Below are 20,425 nucleotides of genomic sequence, written 5' to 3'. Positions count from 1 at the left end.
GAATGAATTGGCTGTCTCTTGTTGTAAACTTCTTGTGCAATAACAGCTATGATTCTCCCCATTTACCATGCATTTCCATGTTATATGTACATGTAATCTCACGATTGCATCTCAATCTTTGTACAACTTTCCCTGTACATTTGGGGTGGTTGGATAATTGTCCCAGGCTGTGTTTATTTTTTCATTAACATAAACCTGGCCAGAGCCATTCTCCTGACAAAAGTATTTCAGCTAAGATACCTTTTTATCCAAGGACAAATGCAGATAAACATTAGCTCATCTAACTTACGGATAAGAGAAAATAACTACTAACAATTAAATCTTAACTCCTTACCTTCAGCCTGGGTTATTTACACAAGACCCTAATTTAAGAGATTTACTGCTCACATTCCTGGGATGATGTTTTAGCCACTTGCTAGTTACTGAGTTAAGGCAGTTACTTCCCACTGACCCAAGGAGATTGCCTCCAGGCCAGGCAGGCAATAGGTGCCAAGCTTCTTTCTTGTGCAAATTAAGTTTTAATTCCTCCTCAACCAGTGCTATTCCTAGATTCTCTCCTCAGCAATTACTCCAAATGAAGGTGCTTTTACTAACCAAATGCTACCTGCTCTGACATAGGTTGTTTAGCCACCGAGCATATGTCCCCCTCCCTACCAGGCAGCAGCTGCAGCTGATATGAGTGGGGGCAGGGGAGGAAACGGTGCCAAAGACAGTTTGCTTTCTAGTGACTTATTGACCCCCAACATTCTACCTAGCCATTTCTAGATTATAGTTTGAGCACATCAATTCCCTAATTGATCTTAGCCTTTAGTTGACCCTACCAGAGAACTCCCCTTTAGTCACCCCCCTTTTGGGTTGTAATTGGAAGCTGACAATTATTGCTTTGTGTGTGGATCCTTATCATCTCTTCCTGCGACCCTGAAAACTTCAAGCCTCCCATTGCATTGCCAAAGAATTACTGCTTGTGTATGTGTACTGGTTCCCTCACAGCAGAAGGAGAATTGATTGAGAAGAACAAGATAAGGACGAAGATGGAAAGAACTAGATAGACATGAGAGAACAGCAGAAGGGACTGAGAGCAGGAAAGACTAAGAGGACCTAAAGTATGAGAACAGAAAAGAAGCTGTATAAATAGAATGGCTTTAGAAGAATAAAGTGAATGTACTAAAGAACTCAGTGTGCTTAGATTCATTTGATAGCCCTCAGATTAGAATCTCTAGCCACTTGTAGCCTGGTAGAAATCTCAAGGCAGGCACTTGGGGGGAATTTGTTAAAACTGTTCTATTTTCACTATCTTGAGTTCGTTATGATCTTTTTTCCAATAGGAATGACCTTGTTTTGTTTGTTTTTTTTTTCCTGAAATATCATTATTTTCTTGTAAAAGTGAGAGGTGGATTTGTTAGTGCAGGCTCCACCAAGGCAGCCTTCCATGAAGGTCCGTGGCTCGCTCTTTTGTTAGCTCACATGACTGGAACTCTCACTGCACACAAAGGAAGGCTAATGCATACTGCAAGCACAAGATGGGGTGAAGGGAAAGGTGTCCCCTTTCACACAGGACCATAGATGGGGCTAAGAGCAGCATGCAGAGACAGCTTAAAAGACGGTGGCTTCGGTCCTTCCCTTGACAACCTGTGTAATCCTTGAGAAGCGGGGATGGTCAGGAGTGAGCTCTTGGCTCTTCTGTCTTAAGATCGGCTGGGGAACCTGGCAGCAGAGGTCACACTTCAGTAAACATTTGAGACAGTGACTGCACTGTGGGTAGGAGGGGACAGGGCTCTTGGGGAGCAGAAAGGGTGTGGGTTCAGACATAGTGATGGAAAGAGAGGGAGTTTGTGGGAGGAGGGGTAGTTTAGAGGGCAGGAATGACTTTGAATTTCCGATCCTCTTGCCTACCTCCCCAGTGGCTAAGATGACAAGTGTCGACCACCACACCCAGGTAAACCTTGTTTACTTTTTGCCAGACTTTAGCAGCCGTTCAACCTTTACAACATTTTGATGTCTACAAAGTTCACACTGGAGAACTAATAATCAAATTACCATAAAAGCAGGAGTAAGGCTGCAAAAGGATCTCAAAGTTTTAACTAAGTTTGTGATTTTATGTTGGCTGCATTCATAGCAATCCTGGGATGCAGGTGGCCCAGTGGCCACAGGTTGGCCATGCCTGCCTAGAGCTTCTGGTTTGGGCTTGTGTCTGAGTCTGAAGGTATTTACATAATAGACAGCTTAAAGAACAGAGGACCGAATAACACAAATAACTGAGAAGTGTTGAAAGGAAAAAAAATGGAAGCAAAGCCTGAAATTGCCCCATCAACACTGATATGGCCTAAGTGACAGGCTCGGGATGCACGGTAACCTCAACTTAGAGAATTCAGATACTGGAGCACAGCAAGTCTGGTATCCAAAGTAAAATGGAATCCAGTGTGGAATTCACACCCTTTGAAATAGAAGCCTCAGCAGGAAGATTGAAGGATGAATGCTGCTACTGTTTTCCCAGCAGGATGAGAAACCTTGAGTGCTTGAGTGCGGAGGGATTATTTCCCATTGACGAAAGGCTGTATATTAATGGAACTGTACCATTGGGTACAACTGAAACCCTCTTAGAATTTTTATATCCAGTAATCTGTGTGACAAACACAATGTCAGTGATAGACATGTGTCTTGGTTGGGGTTACTTTTGCTGCGATAAAACATCATGACCAAAGAAACTTGGGAAGGAAAGGGTTTATTTGACTCATGCTTCCACAACACAGTTCATCATCAAAGGAAGTCAGGACATGAACTCAAGCAGGCAAGGACCAGAAGGCAGGAGCTGATGCACAAGTCATAGAGGAGTGCAGCTCACTGGCCTTCTTCTCATGGCTTGCTCAGTCTGCTTTCCTATAGAACCCAGATCACCACCCACCATGGGCTGCGCCTTTCTTCCATCAATCACTAATTAAGAAAAATGCCCTACAGGCTTACCTACAGTCAGATCTTGTGAGGCATTTTCTCAATTGAGGCTCCCTCCTCTCCCCTGACCCTAGCAAGTGTCAAGTTGACACAAAACATGATTGAATTAAGGGGCACGGGTTGAAAAACAGCTCCTTCAGAAAACCCAAGAGAACTAGCTGACACGGAGCCACCATTCCATCATTCAACAAGTGCTTAATGTACTATTTAACAAAGCCTTCCTTTAATTCCATCTGAAAGTCACTGAGCACTTGTTCTGGGTCCTAATGACTACATTTCTTCTTCCTTTGTTTCGTCCACTGAAATACTATTTCTGTCAAGTAAATCCTGGCTTTGTGTGCATTGTTGAGTGTGATTTGTACAATACTAGTTCTCTTAGTTCCTCCCTCCCATGTTTGAACAACTTTACCTACTCAATAATTATCTTTATCAGGATTTCTATAGGGATAAAATTCTCCGATCATAGCTACTTAGCAGAAAGTTATCCTTTGGTCACTGAGAGTAGAATCACCTGGAAGGAAACATTAGGGTAAGTGTGCCTCAGGGTGATGCACATGTAGAAATTTTTTAATAATTAATTTCAAGGAAAAACTTGACCCAGAATTTTTATAGAAAGTCATAGGAACAAAGAAGAATGATCTTGAATCCACGGGACATTCTCAACAGTTCACACTAGCTTGGCTTTCTCCTGAGGTGAGGAAATCCCAAAGCTCATTGACTTGGTTAGGCAGGCAGCCAATGGGCTCCAGGACACCCTCTTGAACCCTACCCACCTCCCAGCACTGTCCCTGGGGTTACAGGTGCTCACTGCTGCACTTGGCTTTTTACCTTATGCTGTGGATCTAGGTCCTCATGCTTATAGGACAGACACTTGGCTAACTGAACCATCTCCTCAGCCCCTAAACTGTCACTTCTCTAAATACGCATTCCAGCTCCTTTTTCATGTAGCAGGATGCCATTTTAAAATTCTGGGTTTTTTCCCAAATGTTTTTCCAAATCTATAAGACACTCAGAGGCTAGAAAGATGCTACCCATGTAATGAAACCTTTGTATTTCTTCACAGAAGAAGGGCAGGATCTCTGAAGACCCATGACTGTCCATCTGAAACAAGTACTAGGAATCAGCAGTGAAAGGAATACTGAAGCAAAACTTTTGCAAGATCCAAGACGGCATGAACAGATTCTATCACTTGCTTCCTCAAAAGAGCAATGTGGAGTACAGTGGAAGGGTGGGAGGCACGGCTTTATTTAGATTGCCATCATCCACAGAGGTTCTCCATGGTCAGGCTCACCTCCTCATCCTGTGGTGTTGCTATGGACCTTTTGAACATCTTCCCATCTCCATGGAACTAGGAGGGGCTGATCTAATCAAATATTGGCATATTTGCCATCACATGACCTGAATGGGTCCTTTTACTTTTTGGACCCTACCCCACAAACACACACACAGAGGAGCCTCCTATTTGTTGACGATTGTAGAGGTGGAATGACTGAACTTCATGACTGTAGAGAGATAAAATGTGGTAGACTAGAGCCAGATTGCTATTTGCAGTTTCTTTGAAAGCTATTCATTGCCAACTTCTTTGTTACTATCCAACTCTAATACATATTCTTAGAAAAACACTAGTCTTTAGCAATTTGAAAGTCTAAAAATGTCACTAGAAAAACATCCGAGTTATTTAACAGAGATTTCCCATTTTCCTAGCGTAATGGACCTATCCATTGTGCTTCACCAACCTATTTGGTAAATGTCTTGATTTTTTGCTTTATTTGCTCTATAACTAATAAAATCTCATGCGATTGCACTTCCACAGTGGAACATGGAATTTGAGATAACCTGCATCTGTGTTCCCAGGCTATGAGCACTCATATTTTAATCCATAATAATCTCTTGTTACCTTTTAGGGTGAGAGTTGTGCTTTTGTGTTGACAGTTTGGTGTTGACAAATCTGAGCCCCCAAAGACAATCTACTTTCACCAAAGCAGTCACCCAGATAGGCACCAGATACCCTTGTGCCCAGCCATCTGGCATTACCTGTTCAGGTGGATTGGATTGTTAGGGAGCTCTTTCTGGACTGGAACCTCCCTTGGTTTTGTTGATGGTCATTGGTCTATTCTGAGCTTTTTTCAGATTGATTTGGTACCATTTTTGTTTGCTTTCAGTATGTGGTTTAAGACATCCATTTTGTTTGTGTGCTTATTTTGTCTTTTTCTTCTGTCATTTCTCTTTGTCTAATTTGAAAAAAAGGGAAAGGGCTGGAAGGGAAACTGCTGTTTGGTACTTTAACTGCTTCTGTGTTTTATAATTATGTTAATTCAACTCATAAGTATTTGAGAAAAAATGGGAAAGCTAACTAAAAATAGCTTGGCTTTACTCTTCCCTCAGTGGGGGAACATTGGAGCCTGTATTATTGGGATTTCTTTTTCTCACTATACTGAAAGTTTTAGCCAGTATAGTTGAAGATCATAAATGAACAGGCTGCTTTTAATTACAATTTAAAAATTTATCAAGAAAAAATCATTAAAGGAGATGTTAAAAATGAATGGGAAATTAAGAAAAACTTAGAGGTTATGTTAAAGCTAAAGAAAAAACTCTGAAAAAATCTGTTGTTGACCGTCTACTTTCTCTGACCTTGCCTATCTATTCTTTCTCTCTAATCAAGACAGAATTCTACATCAAAGAAAAAGACAGTTTATGGCCTGGTTCAGGATCAAAGCTATCGGGGAGAAGATCCCATAAAATATTAAAAATTCTAATTTTTAGCCAGAAAGTGGTAGTGCATACCTTTAATCTCAGAACTCAGGAGGCAGATCTCTGAGTTCAGAGCCAACCTGGTCTACAGAGTGAGGTTCCAGGACAGCCAGGGCTACCCAGAGGAAACTCTGTCTCAAAAAACTAAAAAATAAATAAAGTGTTGAACATTATATCATCACAACGCTGCAACTGAGGACAGCAGAGATACTTGTACCATCCATTAGAATGGTCACGCCCAAGACTTCAAAAGGATGTTTACAACAGGGGTGTGCATTCTATCTGTGTGAAACAAAACGTCATCTTCTTTTTTCTTTTCATGTGTATGTGTGTGAGTCGTACATGCCTGTGGGTATGTGTGTTTCATTTGTGTATGGGAACATGTGCATGCATGTGGTTGTCTGAGGTTTATATGAAGAATCTTCCTTGATTGTGCTTCCACCTTATTTTACCTTTTTAAAAAGGAATCGGTGAATATTTCATTTATTATTGGCTAGGAAAACCCTACAGTGAGGACGTTAAAAACCACCTTATTCTTTAAGGTGGGGAGGGTCTCTCAGCTAAACCCAGAGTTCATTGATAGAGCCAGTCTTGCTAGCAAGCTTGTTGGGAGATCCCATGTCTCCACCTTTTGAGGCTGGAATTACAGGCAGACCCCATTGCTTACCTGGCATTTTCATGGATTCTGAACAATCTGGACTCTAGTCTTCTTGTTGGTGCAGCTCTAAAACTAACCATATTCTTACCAAACCTCCCAACACCTTTGTGCTTAGGTGTCTATTCTAATGAGTTGAAAACATCCACACAAATGCCTGCACATAGATATTAATAAGCAGTTCCATTCATAATTGCCAAAACCTGGAAGCAATGAGCGAATCCTCCAGGAAGTTAATGAATAATCCAATGTGTTATATGCAGTGAGTGGAATACTAGTCAATGCTATCAGGAAAGAAAACCATCAAACTACAAGAAGACATGAATTTAGCTTAAAGTGAAAAGAAGTCAATCAGAAAGAATACGTAGCATATGATCCCAACTACAGGACATTCTGGAAAGGAGGGCGGTTCAGTGAGCTATAAAAAATAAGAAAGGACATGGAAGTTTGGAGGAGAACTTGCAGGAGGAATCCATGAGGAGCTGGTGGTGGGTGGGGTGGGTGGTGTGAGCATGATAGAAATACATTGTATGCAAGTATGAGATTAATCAAATAACAAATTTAAAATATTAAAAAGAAAGTTAAGAGGCTGGGAGAGAAGGGTCAGCAGTTAAGAGCACTTGTTGCTCTTACAGAAGAACTGGTTCCTAGCACTCACTTGGCAGCTCATGGGCATCTATATCTCCAGTTTCAGGGGATCTGACACCCTCTCCTGGCCTTTGGGGCATTAGGCATGCATGTGGTATACATACAAAATGCAGGAAAGACACCCATACACATAAGATAAAATAAACGTAATTTTTTAGATGGAGACAGTTAAAAGATCAGAAGTGACAGAAGTAGAAATAAGGGAAGGTGTCAGAGCATAGAGAATGAATTTGATGTTGAAATCCTCTGGAGGGCTATTCAGTGAAACTCTGATTCATTAATCAGGTTCATCTCTGATCAACAGTGAAACTCCTGTGTGTGGTACTACAATGGAGATTATGTGTCATTATAAATCTGTCTAAACTCTGAGTGTACACCAAGAATTAACCTTGTTGCAAACTGCTGATCTTATATGTCAGTAGGAGGCCACTGTAGGGTCACTGATAGTAATAAAATGTACCTTACTAAAGCAAGGCCTTAATAACAGGAAGGGAGTGGTATGCATATGTGGAGAGTATATGAAAATGTGCTTTCTTCTCATTTTACTATAAACGAAAAACTCCTCTAAAAGTAATCTATTAGCTTAAAAGAAAAATACCAAACAGCAAACATAAGGGAAAAAATCTGTACTACCCTCAAATTGATAAATCATATCTTTAAAAATAACAATGAAATTAATAAATCATGAATTGATTGATACAAATAGAGAGAGAGCATAAATTACTAAACTTGAGAGTGATGTGACTCCATCCCTGTGTCTATAAGGGATGTTTGACTATTTGATTCTTAAGAGGTGTGCTTTTAAAATCTTCCTATAAAAGGGGATACAACTGGGATGGCCTCACTAGTGAGTTCTGCCAAACATTTGAAAAGAAAATAGGATGAATGGTAGTTCACAGACGGAGCACATGCTTGGCAAATGCAAAGCCCCGGGTTTCATCTCCATCACAGCATGATGGCATAAACAAATAATAGAAATAATATCAGTTCTTCATAGGGTCTTCCAAGAAGTAGAGATAGAAAGTTCCAAGACTGCCAGGGCTACATTGAGAGACCCTGTCTCAAAAAAAAAAAAAAATCATTGAATTTAGATGGACAAGGGCTGGGCATGTGGTTCAGTGGGTAAAGCACTTTCTTCCCTGGCAGTCCTGGAACTCACTATGTAGACCAGGCTGGCTTGAATTCACAAAGATCCACCTGTCTCAGCCTCCTAAGTGCTAGGATTTAAAAGTGTGTACCACCATACCTAGCAAGTCCAGCCTGGGCTACCGTTTTTCAAAGATACTATGCTGGCTAGTCTTATGTCAACTTGATACATAAATTAAAGTTATCTAAAAGGAGGGAACTTTAATTGAAAAAAATGCCTCCATAACATCTGGCTGTAAGGTATTATCTTAATTACTGATTAACGGGGGTGGGGGCATTGTGGGTGGTGCCATCCCTAGGTTCTATAAGAAAGCAGGCTGAGCAAGCCATAGGGAGCAAGTCAGTAAGCAGCACCCCTCCATGGCCTCTGCATCAGCCCCTGCCTCCAGTTCCTTGCCCTGTTTGAGTTCCTGTCCTGACTTCCTTTGATGATGAACAGCAATGTGGAAGTGTAAGCAAAATAAATCCTTTCCTCTCCAACTTACTTTTGGTCATGGTGTTTCATTGCAGCAATAGAAACTCTAAACTAAGAAGTTCAAATGCAAGTTTTTTGTTTTGTTCTGGTGTGTGTGTGTGTGTGTGTGTGTGTGTGTGTGTGTGTGTGTGTGTGTCCTTCATATATGCACCTCTTTGTCTAATCCTTTTAACTCAAATCTATTTACATTTCTTATTACTTGCTTTCAATTTTTATTGTCATTTTATATCAGTTAGTATTTTCCTACATGTATGCCTATGTACCACATGCCTCCAGTGCCTGTAGAGGCCAGAAAAGGGCATCATATCCCCTGGAACTAGAGTTACATACAGTTTGTAGTCACAATATGGGGCCTGGAATCAAACCTAAGATCTTCAAAAGAACAGTCAGTGCTCTTAAGCATCATTCTACCCCTAATTACTTGCTTTTCTTGATCTTGTATCCATGTTTGCTCTATATCCCATTGATAGCTCATGTCCTTTCTGTTGCTTCTTGTTCGTCTCCATATAATATAATATAATATAATATAATATAAATATAATAAATAACTATAATTATATATAATATAATCATCTTTTCCCAGTAATCTCTTGGGTTTTTCTCATCCCCCTTTCCTGGCAGCTTCTATGGCATTGTCATGGTTATTGACTGCCACTCTGAAAACTGGATTGCTGGGTCTTGCTCAGTGATAAAGCCCTAGCAAGGCGTTGAGTTCCGCTGTCTGCACTGAAAAACAATATTATATTACAGTCATGCAATCTCTTTTAAGAAAATTCTTTGAGGGCTGGAGAGATGGTCAGAGGTTAAGAACACTGACTGCTTTTCCAGAGGTCCTGAGTTCAAATCCCAGCAACCACATGGTGGCTCACAACCATCTGTAATGAGATCTGGTGCCCTCTTCTGGCCTGCAGTCATACATGCTGTATACATAATAAATAAATAATAAATCTTAAAAAAAAAAAAGAAAAAGGAAATTCTTTGAGTTATTCAATCACAATCTCTCTTTTTCTTCTTCCTTCTATATCTTCTATGTCTTCTGACTTCTTTCCTTTCATTCTTTCTCTTTCATGATATGTGTTTTTGTGTTCTATATATCAGATCCTGAATTCTCAGAGAACCCAGTGACAACCTTCCCCCTACTAGACCCTGGAACACATTATAAAGGGATGCAGAATACTGATTGAATTTGCCTATAGTGCTTTCTGTGCTTAATTTGCAGAGTTGGTACTAGAGATTGTGAGCCACCATGTGGTGCTGGGACCTGAACCTGGGTCTTCTCCAAAAGCAATAAGCTCTCTTGACAACTAAGCAATCTCTCCAGCCCCTATGCAACATTTTAAAATGTTTTTTTTATTGTTCATTGTTTTAAATGTAGGCAATATAGCCTGCCAATAAATTTATCAATGTGCCATTTATGGATATTAGTTTCTTTGTCTTGTCCTTTTAAAAAAGATTTATTTATTTTTATTTTATGTGTATCTGTAAGTGCCTAGGTGTCTGAATGTGTACCATATGCATGCAGTGTCCATAGAGGCTAGAAGGGAGCATCAAGTGTCCTGAACTGGATTTACAGATGGTTGTGAGAAGCCCACAAGGGTGCTAAGAACTGAACTTGGGTCCTCTGCAAAAGCAACAAGTGCATCCATCTCTCCAGCACCCTGTTTTGTCTTGTTTTTGGCAGCCTCACTATGTGGCTAGGTTGGTCTTGAACTTCTGATCTTCCTGCTTCATCTTTTGGAGTAATTGGAGCCACAGGTATATACCACCACACGAGGCCTGTCAGTGATGAGAATGCTGAATGAATCACACGTGCTATAATATGAATCTTTCTGTCATCACTTACTAAATTATCTCACAGTATAGTTTCCTTACTGTTTTGAAGTATAGACATATGTTATTAATATTTAATGTTGTTTATGGATAATATGAAAACATTATCTATAGTTTCAATTTTGTCACTGTTTGAGTCTATTATATGGACCCAAATACAGATACTTCATGAACTCTTGAAAATACTTCTTTTCGTAGGATATTGAGTTTTATCTACAAATATTTCTAACTTCCGTTCTGCTCTCTTCATTGTTTTTGTTGTATGTTTTACTTTAAGTTGGGCATTCTTTTAGAAACTGTCGAGTGATAAAGGCCCCTCATCAGCTAGAGAATCATGAGTATGTTACTTTTGTTGTTGTTGTTTTTCAAGACAGGATTTCTTTGTGCAGCCTTGGCTGTCCTAGAGCTCTCTCTGTAGACCAGGTTGGCCTCAAATTCACAGAGATCTGCTGCCTCTGCCTCCTGAGTGCTGGATTAAAGGGTGTGCCACCTCCGGCCGGCTGAGTATGCTACTTTTAAGTGCTGAGTATGTTACTTTTAAGTGAGGGTTAACTTTATGTGGGAACTTAATTGCACTATGCTCAGATGCAAATCAAATATTATTTCTTTGTGTGTCTGGGTAATGGTTAATCTTCATTGGCAACTTCAAAGAAATAAATAAATACATTTTTAATAAATTCATAATCACCTATGAGACACACTTCTGGACAGCTCCTGGGCTGGAGTTCCAGACCGAATAAAAAGCGGAGGGGTGTGCATGTGTGAGAAAGATACCTGAATACTAGCATTCATCTTTGTCTCTTTGTTATCTACAGTGATGTAACTAGCCACCTCACTCTCCATGCACACAGTTAAGGCCTTTCCTGCCATCATAGGCGGACTCCTCAAACTGTCAGCTAAAATAAACATTCTTTCCATAATTTGCTTTTGTTGGGTGTTTTCTCATAGAAACAAGAGAAGTAATTACCACAATTGTGAGGGAGTTTCCAGAAGAGATTAGCACTGAATTTATAGATTAAATAGGAGAGAATAGCCTGCCAATGGGCTGGACATCATCTGTTCTTCAGAAAGCTTGAACAGAATAAAAGGGCAGAAGGGAGAATCCTGTGTCTCCACTGTACTGAGACTTTGGTCTCCTGCCCTCTGACTGGAGAACTATTCATATAGTAGGTTCCTTTATATTTAAATTATATATTTATGCTTTTCTATGATTTTCTACTATATCTATACATTTTTATTCTAAAATAAGAATGTTTGATAACTTGGTGATATTAGGTCTGTCATATATTAGGAAGATAAAGTGTTGTATTTTGGTTTTCTCTTTTTCTTTGTTCATGGTTTTCCTGACTTGCAGAAAGGTGGTTTAACTTACTTATTAACCATTTAGTTGTGTCTTGAAATTTCTGCTATTATTGTTGTATCTAAAAAAGGCTTTTCCTAACAAAATATCGCATACCCTGCTCATGCATGTATTTTTCTAGTTCTTTTATGCATTCACTTTTATAATTCAACTTTAAATTCATTAGGATATATTTAATAGAGCATCAGAGGCAAGAATATAACTTTGTTACTTTCAAAAATGTATCAGTTATATCATCAAATCTCAAATAATTAATCTTTCCCTATCTATTTGGGATGCTATCTAATCCTACACTATAAATGTTAAGCCTAAATTGTTAACCCCCTTTTAAGGGTAAATTTGTGTTTTAAAAAAAAGGTATTTGTGTTAAATAATTTTCTACGATCATCTATTTCACAAAGCAAATCATCTAGTAATAGAAAATGGTTTGTTATGTCCCACAGCACTATGGTGTGATCTGCCCAGTTGTGAAAGTGAGTAATGCCTAGAACATTCTTTTAGGAGTTAAATAATAAACTTGAAAGAAAATAGATAGCTGAACAAGCAGGGCATAGTGAAAAAGACAAGACACAGAGAGTTTGGGTGTGTTTATTTTTATAAAAAAACACTAGGAACTGCAGACATCCTAACTGTTGTCCTTGCACACTTAAAGGTATGAGTGGTTCATAGTTGAGCTGGAGCATCACTACACATTTTCCAATATCCAGGAGTGGTTAGTGTGTGTCCTTTCTCTCTAGGAACTCTCTCACTGATCAAGTCATGTATGTATTTGTTAAATTTTTCTTCTGTTTTTTCCCTACCCCATATTCAGAAATCCAGTTAAGCAGCTTCTTTGCTGAGACAGTGAGACAATAAGCAATGCAAAATAATGAGCGCATGAAGATAAGTGGCAGAAATGAGAAAATGTCTCTAATTTCACTGTTCATTTCTTATTAACCTATTAGCTGTATATGATGATGGGTGTGGTGATACAGTGTGTGTCCCCCAATCTATTGTGCACCCTAATAAAGCTTATCTGAGCATCAGAGGAAAAGCCAACCACTATATTAAACGTAGAAGTCAGGCAATGGTAGCACACACCTTTTATCTTAGCATTCAGGAGGCAGAAATCCATCCGGATTTCTGTGAGTTCAAGGCCACACTGGGGAACAGAGCCAGCATGGTGACACACGCCTTTAATCCCAGCACTAACCATAGAGGTCTGGAGGTCTGTATAGACAGACAAGAAATGATGTAGGTGGCGGAGAGAAGTGAGATGCAGAACCAAAGGCATATAGGCATGGGTAGACAGGAAGTAGTTCTCTTTGGCTGAGGATTTCCAAGTAGTGAGAACATGGCTGGCTTCTTTCTGCTTTCTTTTATTTTTTTTTTCTTTCTGCTTTTCTGATCTCTCAGTTCTTACCCTAATGTCTGGTTCTGAATTTTTTTTATTAATAAGACTGTTTAGCAATGTCTTACAAATGGGTCTCATTATGACATTTTCATACATAAGGAATTGACCATATTTATCTCCCTCTTCACATTTCTTTAAAGAGAGTGAAGGCCAGGCATAAGGACCCATGCCAGTCATATCAGTACTTATAATGCTTTTGCTGAAAGATAGTGAGTTTAACTGAGCCTAACCTGGGCTAACTAGCAAAATTGTCTTGAACACACAAACAAGAGGAAAAGGATGATGGAAAGATTTGGTGAAAATAAATGTTACTGACAATATGTTCTTAGAGAATCCATTTGACACTAAGCAGGATGCACCAGCCTTTCTGTGGGTGAACACAACTTTCTAGAAAGGCTATAGAATGTCCCCACGTCTGTTCAAACCTTCAGACCATTGTTTAAAAATGTCACAAGCAGCATTACCTGTACTTTTCGTCAGCATTTATTCCTTTTGTGGGGGTTTACTTTTGAATCTTCTTTGAAAAGACTCTAGGGAGCATGAGGGCTATGTTCTCACTCAGAAATCATCAAGACCTTCTGTCCAAGAGATACAATTGGAAGCACATTATGCCCCTGTTGTAGCTAACGAAGGTGCTGCATCAGTGTATAGTATTTTTGTCACTGAGAGATGAAGGCATGTAATGATCTTTGAGGTGTTTGGTAACAAACAGCAAGAAATGAGATGATGATATTCTTCACGCAAAGATGAAAACTGTATGTGTCCATTTCATGTCAGATCACAGACATGTCTGATGCCACTGTTGACTGGATTGATGGACACCAGCTACAGCGTTTAGATCAAATGCTGATTGTTGTTGATGAAAATGACAAGGTCATTGGTGCAGACACCAAAGAGGAATTGTCATCAGAATGAAAACATCGAGAAAGGTAGCACCATAGTTTTGCTTTGTCTACTGTGCAATAATCATTCATTCATTCATTTATTCATTCTTTTTCTCTCTCTTCCTCTCTCTCTCCCTTCTTCCCTCCTTATTTGATAAAGAAACAGAAGAGAAAAATGTAGGTTTTCCCATAAAAGAGTACACAGACTTCAGGAGTGGATTCTGAGAAACTCACTTAGACAGGATTATCTGTTTAACAACCACTGTCAGAATCCGAACCTTGCAACCCTGTGGCAGCTATGCATTTCCCTCTGAAATCCCATGGGACAGGAATCCCGAGAGGTTCAAAAGGAGTTCCCCATCCTGATGTTCAATCAGATCCCTTAAGCCCCATCATCCCTCGGGAGGTGTTGGATTATTTAGGTGTTTTTGTCTATCTATCTGTCTGTTTGTTAAGACAGTCTTATTGTGTGGCCCTGCTGGTCTGGAACTTGCTAGAAAAATCAGGCTGATCTCAAACTCAGAGATCTGCTCCAGAGTGCTGGGAACAATGATATGCATCACCAAGGCCAGCTCAACCTGCCAATCTCATCCAGCTCTCCTCATCTCTCTGATTTCTTCTCACTAGACATTTCCACTCACCTACCCCTATTCTGCCACTAGGCTATAAGTGCCCACTTGTCCATTTTATATTCAGAGTTGATCCCAAATCTATACTGAGGTCTCTTTTCTCTCTATTACAATAGTCCTGAATAAAATCTTTTTGTCCTGATTTTGCCTCACTACCATCTAGACCTGATTTCCCTAACAAGTTTAAAATATTTGTCTCGAGTTTTGTCAAATAAGTTTAATAAGCTACAGGCTATAAAACATCACTTTTGGTAACCATGGTCCTGTGAAGCATACAACTGCTATAAGCATCCATTTTTCTTTTACAACACAGACTGAAGACAGTGCAGGCAATCATCCTGTGGCTGTGCTGCGTGCTCACACTCAGACCTTTGCATTTGCAACTATACTGCGTGCTCACACTCAGACCTTTTGCATTTGCAACCACCCTGTGGCTGTGCTGGGTGCTCACACTCAGACCTTTGCATTTGCAACCATCCTGTGGCTTTGCTGGGTGCTCACACTCAGACCTTTGCATTTGCAACCATTCTGTGGCTGCTGGGGTGCTCACACTCGGACCTTTGCATTTCAGGGCTGCTCCACCGAGCCTTCAGTGTTGTTCTGTTTAACTCAGAGAAGAAGGTTCTGATTTCAGCGCCGAGCAGACACGAAACTTACTTTCCCGGGTGAGTTCATCATAACTCAAAGAGAACAGGTCCATGTGATGTGATCGGAGAAATACGTGACACAAGTTACCCGGCTATACACGACAGCTTTCTGGAGGAACTAGTCAGACACATGCTTGTCAGCCTGTGTTGCTCCAAGGTGCTGGGTTAGCATGTCTTGTTTGATCTGCTTCTTTAACTGGGATCCGTAAGAGTGTCTGGCTTGTTTGTTTCCCCCTGTTTACCTGTTGTTTTGTGTGAAATGAAAGGCCTATTTACTTATTTAGTCCTAGGGGTTAACCCAGGGGCAAGCACACTACCATTTTGCCCACATTCTGGGCCCTTCGTTTTCACTTTTATTTTGAGACAGGTAATTGCCCTTGAATTTGTAATCCTTCCATCTCAACTTCCTGAATAGCTGAATGCTCTCTTCCCACACCAGGTCCAGCAGCAACGCTGTTTAAATGCAGAAGAATTTTACTGGTCTAAGAATCTGAAGGACTATGATAAGCAACATTTAGCATAAAGATTAGGAGATAAAAATAAAACAATACCTGGACTGAGGGATATCTTTTCACAGACCTGCCATTTCTGATTGTCACACAATCCAGGAGTTAGTAATCCATCACACAGATCCCCTGGACCTGGAGTGTAGAGACCCACAGAAGTTTCCTAGTAGGAACTTACTCAGGTCTGAGATCTGAGCTTGCTTTTACCCAGCAGGGCTGCATAAGGGGATGATTTGACCATGGGCATGTTTACCACATGTTTGGAAGGGTCTACATTTGGCTGTGTGGTGTGCTTTGATCTAGCAAGGGGAGGTCTTTTGCCCTGCCCTGGGCATTATTATAAAAAGCCTTTTGAATAAACGGGAAGGCCATTGGGTATTGACCGAGGTCCTCGCAAAGCTGTCCTATGTTTCTGTCTTTCTCCTCTTTGCTAATCTATCTAATATTTTCTGATCCTACTCTTCCTCCTCATAGGAACCCTTGAAACGGTAGGAGCTGACCGTCCACACTAGAGTTACAGCATTTGTGAACTGCCTCATGTGGGTGCTGGGAACTGAACTCAGATCCTCTGTAAGAGCAATAAGTGCTCTTAACCACTGAGCTATCTCTCTAGCTAATAGCTCAACACTATCAAGTGAGGCCTCTGCTTCCTCGCACCACCTCGAAACCAATCCAGGCTGTCCATAGCGCTTAGCTCTTCCTGCTGTCAGTGTGCATTTCTGGGTCTTTGCACAAACCTATACGAGAACCGCTCCCTGTCCTGAGGCTCACTTAGTGCAACAAGTGTGTGGGCAAGCTTTGCTTTTGCAGGAGGGGCAGGGAGCAGTCAGAGCTGTTGGTTCTTAGGAGTACATCTCACAGCCCTGGGAGCAGGACTCAGCCCTGTCTGCCTTTCTCATCTGCCATGTCTTGATGGGCTTCCCTGTGAGAGCTGCAGGTCTGTTTCATCTATTCTATCTCCAGGAATAAATAAGAGGATTGTTCCTCGTGTGTGTTCTTTCTAGGGCACTTTACTGACTCCTTTTCCAGCCATCCACTAAGTAATCCTGAAGAATTGGAAGAGGAAAGATGCCTTGGGTGTGAGGAGGGCAGCCCTGAGACGTCTGCAGGCTGAGCTGGGCATCCCCGAGGACCAGGTACCAATGTCTGCCCAATAACAGTTGTGGCAGCAGAAATCCAAGAACTTGCTTCATTTCTATGTATATTCTGTATTTTACACCAATTTTGTTTACATTGCATCAATTTCTGCCACAGGTTTCTCTAGAGGACATCGTGTTTATGACAAGATATCATTATAAGGCGAAATCAGATGTGGTCTGGGGAGAACATGAAGTCTGTTACCTTCTGCTTATCAGGAAGGATGTCACTATCAGCGCAGATCCAGTGAAATCAGCAGCTTTGACTACCTGACCCGGGAGGAACTGGAAGGGCTCCTGGAGAGAGGGGCCCGGAGCGAAGTGAAAGTCACTCCCTGGCTGAGAATCATTGCGGAGAAGTTCCTGTACGGGTGGTGGCCTTACTTGGATGAAGTGACCCAGTTTGTAGAACTTGATAAGATACACAGAGTGTGAGAAGCAGAAAATCAAGCACTGGCCGTGAGGGTGCCCCAGGCAGGAGCTGCACTCAGAGGCACACCCAGGGCGCCATTGTGTTCTTGAGTTCCATAAATCCATAAATCCTTCTTTAACTCTCAATCTTTGTTGTTTCTTTCTTGACACAGTGTCCTAGGCAGGCCTCAAATGTGTAGCTAAGGATGACTTTGAATTTCTGATCCTCCTGCCTCCACCTCCCTTTGGTCCTTGGATTACAGGCCTACAGCACTATACAAGCACTCTGTGTGGCTGGAGACTGAACCCAAGGTTCTATGTGTGCGAGGCAAACACTTTCCAATAACTACATCCCCATCCCATGTCTTCTTACTCTTTCTCCAGGTGCTTCATTTCTTTATTTGTTTTTTATCTGCCTTGGTACAAGGAAGAAATATATTGTTTTCCCCAAACGTAATTTCTAATTTTTGAAAGTTATTTTGGAAATAGGAGAACTAAATGAGAGACAGTCCCCCACACATAGAGATGATGTCGTCACTATAGTAACTACAGTTGCACAAACACCAGAGGCAGCCCATGGGTGGGGTGCCAGTCTTCTCAATGGCCCCAGGCTGTGTGTGGAGAAAACCACAAGGACACTAATCCAACAAAATCTGTTAAGCACCAGAATTTGAAAGACTGATTACCTGGATTATACTTCCCTGTCCTGCTCTGGCTTGCACAGCTGGAAACCTGTCCCCTGGGAGCCCCTGTCCTCGCTGCTGTGCTCAGTAGCTGTACTGTGCAGAGAGGCACGCACGCAAACTCGGTTGGGTAGATGGGTGAGCAATCATTTAAACACATGCGATTTTAAAGTAGTTTATGTCACAAGCCGTACTTTGATTTACTCAAAAGAACACTTCAAACTCTAATTTCTAGCTAGCTGGGTTTCGTTTTGTTTCTTATGGAGGAGGAGAGAGCGCCATTCTTGAAAAAAAAAATGGATACTTCACATCTTCTTAAATTAAATCCCATATTAGAAAAGCAATTTGGTTTTGGTTTGGTTTGGTTTAGCCTGTTTGTTGTTTGTTTGAAATAGGGTCTCACTGTGTAGCCCAGGTTGGCCCAGAACTCAAAAACCCTCCTTCCTCAACCTCTCAGTCTTTCAACCTACCATGCTTGGCCACCATGGTATATATTTTTAAGTCCGTCCCTCAGCACACACAGGCCATTGGTCCACCCTGTATATACACTAAACCTCTTGTACATCATTGTCACCCAACAGTGAAACACTTGTGGGAAGACAGCTGTTCAGTTCATGATTTCAGAGGGTCACCGTCGGTTACGGAGAGGAAGGTAAAGCAGTGAGGACATGAAGCTTGCTCACATGACACAGATGAAGTAGAGAAAAGAGGGTCAGAACCAGAGGGCAAGGCTCAAGCCAATGCTGAGGCCATGCCCTCATATGCCGGAATGAAGTGGTCAAAAGAGCGGACAGCTGAGGGAGAGGTGGAACGGGTGCTTGAGCCTGGGAAGCATGGAGTTCAACAGAATCCAACATGACATTTACCGTGGGACTTCGTTCTCACAAAGATGTCACTCTTCACCCTGGAGCCACAAGAGTAGGCTAGAGTAGTGCGTGTGCTGGATCCCAGACTTGTTGCCAACCCGAACCCTCCAAGGACCAAAATGCTTTAAATTTTCTGCTCTGCTACCCAATTTTTTTTTCTCCATTCATTCTTTCTATTACAAGGAGGTGAAATTGGGTGTGTTAGTTGGCATTCCCATTCCACCTTAAAAACATTAAATTTATTACATTTAGAGAGAGAGAGAGAGAGAGAGAGAGAGAGAGAGAGAGAGAGAGAGAGAGAGAGTTGCACATGTGTCACGGTGCAGATATGGAGATCAGAGAATAACCTGCCAGAGTAGGTGTTCTCCTTCTACCCTGTGTGGTACTGGGAATCAAACCCAGGTCATCACTCTTGGTGATAAGTATCTTCACCACTGAGCCATCTTGCTTGCCCCAGATTCTACTTTTTACCTTAGAATATATAGACGCCATGACATTTTCAACTGAGTATCCATATGGCACAAACATCTGTGATTAGAGATTCTGTAGGCGCAGCAGCCTGGAGGATACCTGAAATAGGAACGGATTCCAAGACTGGGTAGCACGACCCTGAGAATAACACAGCTCGTGGCAGACAGCATTGAGTAAGCACTGTGTTATGACCTCCAGCATTCTAGGCTCCCTCACCAATTGTTACACACCGTTCATCCTTTAGATCAGAACAAAGAGAAATACAACATACCTAGACATAAAGGCTCAGAAGAGTAAATGTTATTGTTCTCCACTAAAACATTTTTTCCCCTCAATATAAAGCAACCGCAGTCAAACTTGCAGCACGCTTTTTATATTTGCAGCTTGGAGGCATTACCCTGAGATTTACTTAGAAAAAAAAAAAAAACAGCATGGAAGTACAGCTAATAGGTTCAAGGAAAGCAGAAGAAATAAGAGACTTAGCTGTCCAGGCATTTATGGATACTTCAAGGCTCCATTCATTAAATCAATGCAGTATTCATCTCAGGCTGGATAACCAGAATATTGAAACAAAACAACAATTCGGGCCACTGATCGGTTGACATTATAAAGGTAAGGAGTGATCACTAGATGTGGTTGGTTGGTTTTGCCATGCTGGAGATCAAACCCAGAGCTTCACACAAGCACAACAAACACTCTGCGCACTTCTTTATACCCCATGCCTGTGTCGTCCAATTACAACACTTTTTCACTGCATTTCTTACAGTTGAGACCAGGCTATTTTTACTCTAAATTGCTCCATATTGTGCAAAACAATGGTTTTCAGACAATGCCTTCAGACAGAGACTCCATTTTACAAGCAGCCTTCGTCTCCATTTTGAAGATGGAAGATGATGGCACTTGGGTGAGTAAGTGAATGGTGCCACCTGTTCAACACCACCCATGTGCCCAGACACGCTGAAATGACCTATTCCTGGGAGCGGAC

The 20,425-nt window shown here is 41.2% G+C and overlaps 1 pseudogene; it reads left to right on the top strand.

Moving 5' to 3' along the window:
- The first annotated feature begins 11,469 nt into the window (after nucleotides 1-11,469).
- On the top strand, nucleotides 11,470-17,568 carry LOC114708705 (annotated as a pseudogene).
- The last annotated feature ends 2,857 nt before the right edge of the window (nucleotides 17,569-20,425 follow it).

The sequence above is a fragment of the Peromyscus leucopus genome, unplaced genomic scaffold (assembly GCF_004664715.2).
Source record: "Peromyscus leucopus breed LL Stock unplaced genomic scaffold, UCI_PerLeu_2.1 scaffold_70, whole genome shotgun sequence".
Classification (NCBI taxonomy): Eukaryota; Metazoa; Chordata; class Mammalia; order Rodentia; family Cricetidae; genus Peromyscus; species Peromyscus leucopus.
The sequence above is the reverse complement of the archived record's forward strand: the minus strand, read 5'-3'. Positions and strand labels throughout refer to the sequence as shown.